Source organism: Poecile atricapillus, chromosome 6, assembly GCF_030490865.1.
Source record: "Poecile atricapillus isolate bPoeAtr1 chromosome 6, bPoeAtr1.hap1, whole genome shotgun sequence".
Lineage (NCBI taxonomy): Eukaryota > Metazoa > Chordata > Aves > Passeriformes > Paridae > Poecile > Poecile atricapillus.
The window spans coordinates 37,318,110-37,325,609 of NC_081254.1; the positions used below are offsets into that span (position 1 = coordinate 37,318,110).

Consider the following 7,500-nt stretch of genomic DNA (forward strand, 5'->3'; position numbering starts at 1 on the left):
GAAACTCCATTATTTCCAAGTTCTGTGGTTTGGAAAACAGACACAGATAAAATTACAGCAGTCAGTCACTAAAAAGGAGGGTGCTGAAGGAAACTCCAGGAGTTAATGCTGCTAAAGAAAAGATGGATCTGTTCCAGCACCTGGATACACAGAGGATGAGAATGTAGGAGCAAAACCTGGAGAAAAACCTCAAGGTGGCTACAAATCAAAGAAGGCAAAATTGTCCTTGGATTTCTGGAAGTAGTGGAAGCAAGAAACTCCCACACCAAACCCAGAGTTATTCAGGATTATGGAATTTAAAAGAAAAAAAAAAAAAAAGAGAGAGAGAGAAAAGTAATCTCTAGAAGTATTGATGGCATAATTCCCAGAGAGCAGGCACTACCCAAGCCAGGACATCTTCCCAGGTCTAAAATCAACCTCCAATGGAAAGAATCAAACTTTTGTTGGTGCTTTTTCCTCTCACTGAGTTTCCTTCATCCCTGTGGAGCCCGGTGACCAGCAGATATCCAGCCATGACCACCCTGGGAAGCAATGAGAGGCTGGAGCAGAACTCTGGGATCACTCCCTGAAATCTCTTTGTACCTCCAGCTACTGAAGTGTTTGTTTCCAGCAGGACAGCCCCACTGCAGTCCCCCTGATGGATCCCTCCATGTCTTAATAAGCCTGTTTGGATTAGCACAGGCAGCTCGCTGCCCACCAGCATCTCGTGAAGCACAGAAGAACTGCACAAACATAAAGAGGAAATCCTAATCAAATTTGGATTGGTAAAGAGCATTCCTGACAATCCACACAATACCAAGACCAATTCAATTTTATTGGTTGTTATTCAAAAGAAAGGGCACTCACATCTCTCCTTTGTGCATTAATAACCTCACTTCAACGAGAGGATTGGGATTTTTTTTTTTGTCCAGATTGGGGTTTTTGATAGGGCTCGTTGTTTGCTTTACAGCTAAACAGAAGGTTCTGCGCAGCCACGGGGCCAGGGCACAAACCAAGTGTGTGGTGAAGATTTTCAGTGGTGAATTCACCTTTTAAATGAGAGCACCACACCCTCCACGCTGCCAAATTAACTTCTCCTCCTGCACATGTCTCAGGAAAATGAGCTTATCCCAGAAGTGAGGCTGGACCTTTGCTTTTTAATAACTCCTTCAGCTCCCAGGTTATTTTTTTGTTCTGCTATTCTTCCAACCTTTTTTTTCCTTAGAAACTTTTACCAAGTGCAGCGGGAATTTGACATGGAAGCCCTTGTTTGTATTGCTACTTTCCCAAAGCCTCCTTAAACACTGCTGGAGGCTTAGGCCAGGTTTCTTTATTTCCTTTTCTATTTCTTTATCATTAAGGCCAAGGAGTTTTGAGCGAGCAGGATCCCGCTAATCGCTTGCCCCAGCCCCCATGGCTTTGTTTCTGTCAAAATAGCTCCTTTCAGCGGCTGCAGAGCGAGCTGTCTGGGCAAATGAACTGCTCTTTCTCACCAGATGTGTAACCGTGTTTCGTCTTTCACGAGAGACAAGCTGGAGCCGACTCCTTCCGCTAGCTGGGCCTATGCTACATGTCTTACAACAACACAAATGTAAGCCCCTTCCTTTCCACACATGTTAAACTCATTTCCTAGTGAATTATTGGGAAAACACGGCGCTGTCCTCGCCGCCGCTGCCGCGCGCGGATGCTGCAGTTCGCTCCCTGGCACGGGTGCCACGCCACCCTGGGCTCCCTGTCATTTTGCTGGCTGTGAAACTTTTATTTTGCTGGAAGTATGACGGAATTTTTTAATCATCATTATTATTATTATTATTATTATTATTTATTAGTTTTTTATAATTTGCCTCCAGCCCCACCACCTGGAAATCTCCAAGCCCTGTGGAACAAACACCTTCCCTTTCTCCCAAACAAACGCTGTTTACACTCTGGATATTTTCCATCTTGGGGAAATAAGGAGAGTTTGTTCAATAGCAAAATAAAACCTAGAACGGAGCCAGCTATGTTCTGTTCGAGCTGAGCTGATACACCGAGGAACCAGCAAGTTTTCCTCGGCTTAAAACATTAAAGAACCAAAACAGTTAACAGCAAACTCACATCTCATAAAGCCCAGAGTGCCCCTCAGCCTGTAAAATTCCCCAGCTCCAGCTTTTTTTTTTTTTTTTTTTTTTTTTTTTCCCAGTTACATCTTTATTTTAACAGGGCATTAATAATGCCAGTATAAGGTTGCGTTGTACAGGTTTGACCAGAAGCGTTTTTGCGAGATTTGCTGTTAAGATAAACAGCCCTGCGGAGCTGCTGGGCCGGCAGCGGGACCCGAGTGAATGGCTCTCATTTTCCTCAGCTCCGCCGGGGCTGCCAAGCGCAGCTTCAGCTCCCGCGTCCCCTTCCCCTCGCCCCGCATGTCAATCACCCCCTGGCATCCCCGGTGACAATTTCCATCCTCCCGGCCTGGAATTTCCACCTCCTCCAGGCCGGCAAAGCGCTCCCTTCCTCAGCCCTGCGAGTAACCCAACACCGGGGCTGCTCCTACCCCCGGCCCCCCGAAACCTCTCCGCGTTACCAACGGAGCCTTATTAAACCCATTTCTCCCACTTTGCGTTTCACAGGTTGTTTTTTTTAATTATCTGCTGTCTGAGAGTAATTATTTACTTCCTGGAAGCTCACGTACCAGAACTCTGAGTTTGAAAGATTTTTCCATAACCTAATCCAATTCATCAAAGGCATCCTAACAAAATTACAGGCTCTGGCAGTATCTTTGCTTTTCACCTGATAAGGCTGCAGCAGAAGCCCGGGATGGTTTGTATCAGGGTCCCTCCTGGAGTATAGTTTTTGACAGCTTTGCTTAAATCCCTTCCCCCCCTTTTCCTCTCTCACAAAAGCAGGGGATTTTATTATTCCCTCCTCCTACAGCCGTGCAATGCTTTGGGCTTCAAATAATCAGGTATTAGACAGGGCGGGGGAGCGGAGCAGGAGTCTCACCCAGCACGTTTGGGATTTCCTGGGGAACAAAGCTCTGGGAGCCGGTCCCCATCGCTCCCAGAGCATCCCAGGTATTCCCACAATTTCCTGGGCTCCGCTCGGGTCAGGAGCGGGGATTACCAGGGAGTGATGGAAATGCCGAGACTCAGATGACCCGAGGGAAAGAAAGCAGAAGGGAGAAGGGAGCGCGTCCAAAGTCTTGGTTCTGGGGCGTGGGGGAGCTCGGAGGGGCTGAACTACAGAAATTACTTTGATTTGCCTTTTTTTGCTCTGTTTTTATGTATTTTTGAAGGCCTGGCGTGCACCGTGTCCTCACTTGAACAGGTGAGAGGTGTTTGTACCTGCACACCTCAAACCCCAATCCAGCTACCCCTGTCTGCAAACAGATCCCTCGCAGCCAAACCCATTAATCTACAATAAACCACCTTCTTAAGGAGAAAAAAAAATCAATGTCGGGTTCCTGATGGCAATTTTTTCCAGAACTGGTTACCCAGGAAAGTCGTAATTTTTTAATATACTCTGAACTTGGTAGCGCCAATAGGATGCTGAAAGCAAAAGAGCAGCTGAGCTATTTTAAGGTCTGTTCTTCCAGCAGTTTGGTGCACATCTTAAAGAAAAATAAGAATTAAAAAAAAAAAAAAATGACACCAAACTGCTCTGTTTTCATTGCATTATGCAGATGAAATGACAACTTGTCATTTAAGAAGTTAATAAACAGTCACCATTTTGCAGGTTATCCAAATGCTACTGAATAGAAAACCTTGGATCCCTAAATGATGTGTAATTAAAATTATTTTAAAAATCCTCCTTGACAGGCCAGGGCTTAGCCAAAATGTAAATGACATTAAAGAAGACAATGAATTTAATTTTATTTAATGTCCCTTTTTGCAGATCCTCATTTACATAGCATTTTTAACAAAAGCGTTGACCTTATAAATGCTGGCATTTGTACAGCTTCTGCAGAGTTGGATTTAATCATGCTTTCGCAAAGCCATAAGGGAAAAAGCTTTAAGTTCTCTGGTTGGATATGGAGTAGGAATAAAAACATTGGGACTGGTCAAATGTTTATCCTCCTTGCTTCTGAAAACAACCTGACAAGAAGATGTAAAGGTCTAGGGAATAACCCATTGCTGTTTGTAAGGCTTGGTAATAATCATACATAATCGTTTGGAAATATAGCTAATAAAAAATATAATGAGTGTTCAGCAAAATCGGCATTAGGCCCAAATTACATGATATTAATACTTGAACAGGTGCAGAAAGGCGCTTTAAATGAGGTAAATGAATAAAATGTCCCAGAGCACAACTGTGTGCACTGACAAAAAGTCAATCACATGAATAATTCAGCGGCCGGGACTGCCAGCAAAGGTCAGCGGCTCTCACCTTTGTGACGGGAAGTGAAAGGAAACGCTGCTGACGAAAAAAATCCCCCCTCGCCCCCCAGCCGCCACCCTGCCGAAGGTGTAAACTTGGAGTAGGGAGGAATTAAAGCGCTGCACCGGCGAGCCGGCAGGAAAAAAAAAAAAAAAAGAAAAAAAAAAAGAAAAAAATTAAACAAAAAAAACCCCCAAACCAGCGTGAGCAGCCAAGTCATTTAGGGAAAATAATCTGAAATTACAGCCAGGGAAAGGTTAAGGGGGGTGGCTACCAGCAATGTCAATTATGTCCCAAATCTGAGGTCAGGCAAAAGGTATTTTAAGAGCCTACGGGATTGAAATTTTGTAACAGCTGTTAAATATGACAAAACTTTTTATTCTCCCAAACTACAGCTATTCCAAACTCCGTATGAAAGAAATGGGATAAGCAGATGTCTGGCTCCCATACAGGAAAGTAGGACACACTTGGAATGATAAGTCTCCTAAACTCTATAGAATAATGCCAGATTTATTGGGGAGGGGGGTATTTACTGCCCACGGAGATGCCAGCGAGCAGTAGGGCTGTGATGGCACCATCTGGAAACCCTCTGCCGAGCAGGCGCTGGCCGTGCTCCGCCAGCGCTCCCGGCTCCCCGCGCCCGCCACCGGCACCCAGCGCTCACCAGCGGGACCCCGGCCCTCGGGGACCCCCCCGGGAAGGCAGCGACAGCTCAGGGGCTGGCTCCGAGCGGGAATTTCCATCCCTCCCCAGTGGAATATCTGCTGGTGGCACGGAGGAGCGCTTCTAGGCCAGAGTGTGGTTTTGGTTTAGCAGTTACAGCGGCATCCTGTAATCATTTACAGCCCTTGGAATGTATGGGTGAAATAGGAGAGATTTATCTGTTCATAGTTGTGATATGTAGACAATGGGTGTTCCTAATGAGGAACATCTGCTTTTGTGTTTTCCCAGAAAACATTATTCCACTATGAAAATGATACTCCCATCCTTTTCAGCAACACCGCAAAGAAAATATGGGCCTTTTCCTTTCTTTTATTTGCTTTTCTTTGGGTCAATCTAATTTCCCAGGGACACTTTTTCTGTGGCATCTTTTTACTGACTGCGCTGCAATTTACGGTGGGTTTGTTCTTTAACACGTGAGGTACTGTGCTGGAGGAACAGCCCCGAAATGCCAGCAGATACTTAAATGTGTACAGTAATAAAAGCCTCCCCGCTCAGCCATGCTCCGTGAGAAACATCCAGGCGACGTAAATAAAAATTCCCAGTGAATTAAAAGGTCGCGGAGGCTCCCGACACCAAAAACCGCTTCCAAGGCCTCGGGTTTGGCTTTTACGTTTCCAGCCCACTGCAGGATTCAAACATAGAATTACACAAGTTTACTTAAAATATCAGCGCTGCTAATAAATTATTACTCCTGAGGTGCATAAGAGGGTTTTTCCCTTCTGTTTTTTTGGGTTTTTTTAATCCCGGTGCATGAACAATTCCGACTATTGCGGAGTCTCCTAGTGTGGGCTGGAAGAAATGGGTGGCCATAGATCTCAATTCAGGATTGAATTATTGGTTCATATCCTGAGGACAAATATGCCTTATCTGGTCGAAAGCTGCTAAATGTATCCAAAGGACAAAAGGATCTAGCGGAGCATATTGGATATAATTCTTTTTTTATTTTTTTTTCCTTAAGCCAACTGCCCAAGCAACTCCACTTCCTATGGGAAACTGTAAATTGACCCCCAGATGTGACGGGGAAAGGTTGTTCCGTGATGCTCAAGAGGGAAATGCAAGCCTGAAATCCAACCCTGACAACAAATTTAGGCACCAGACCCCGAGCACATGGGTCGAGCCAACGTGAATGTGGGGGATTTCAAATCCACCCCAGCGGCTCCAGAGGGCCAGGGAACGCTTCCTCCCGGCCACGCTGCCCTCCCACGTTTGCTGGGATCTGCTCGGAGCAGGCATCACATCCCACAGTCCTTCAGAAACCCCGCTCCGGCCTCCACATCCTCTGACATGAGAAGTGACAACTCTCTTTAGGAGGCTAAAATCCACGCCATCCCCTTAAAGCCCAAATCTTGAAAATTCCTAATGCAGAAGGTGATTAAAATTGCCATAAAATTGTCCTGTCTTTAAATTTAGAAGCACAGCAGATTTTTCATCAATAATTAAGATCACTAAAGCATTTATGCTAGGCATAAATGGAGTTTCAATCTTCCTTATTCAAATAAACATGATAAACCCATTAACCAAATGTTTTCTGATTTTTTTTTTTTTATCTCTTCTCATGCTGCTGGAATATCAAATGATCCCATAGTTCTGATAGTTTGGGGGAGGTATAAAAGCACTGGTGCTGGGTAGCTTGGCTCAGTTTTGCCAGGATCACCCTTCACACGACGGATATGAATGATCTCACAGCAACTCCAGGATGTTATTATGGAAATACCATCAGAATCCCTAAAAAGGTGATGTTTTGCCATGTTTTGGCACGTGCAAGGATCACAAACATCAATTCCTCGTGCATTTTGCAGTGGACACTCCAGAGGCATGAAAGGCTCCCCAGCTCTGAATCAGAGTCCGACCGAGCACAGAAAAGCAAAATATTATTCTAATTTTCATTCCTGGTTAATTTTCCTCGCGTTCTGCTGCAGTCACACTTTAATGCAATTCACCATTTACATCTGCAAAAGTCACACATCTCTCCAAAAAGAACTCTGCACAATGAACATGCCCCTAATCCAATAATAAAAGCTGTAACACGCTGCCTTGCATTTACTACGCCGCCAAGATTCCTCCACTTCCAACTATTTTTTAGCCAATAAAGCAGAAATAAATCCAGCTCGCGAGGCAACAACCCAGCACGATATGATTTCCATAGCTAAAACGCTAAAGACAAATATAATTATATTGATTTTTTTGTACTTGGACTTCTATAAAGTGGTGAACTTGTTCTCAATTGCCTGACACAATCCCAGAGTGATGGCAACAACTGGTCAGCCCTATTTGATTACTAATAAGAGAGATGTCCCTTCTGTCAGATACCTCACATTCCCCACTAAGCAAACAGCTATTTCAGCTAGTTAAACATTAGCATTGCTCTCCACTGGTGGTGCATATTTCTTTAGGCTTAACTCAGGGAGTTTTCCAGGTTTAATTTTTCAGGCACTGGACAGCAAA

The 7,500-nt window shown here is 44.6% G+C and overlaps 1 protein-coding gene across 5 annotated transcripts in view; it reads right to left on the reverse strand.

Moving 5' to 3' along the window:
• EBF3 (EBF transcription factor 3) overlaps positions 1–7,500 on the reverse strand; it is a 129,855-nt gene that overhangs the window by 106,547 nt on the left and 15,808 nt on the right. The gene's annotated exons all lie outside the window — the stretch shown is intronic.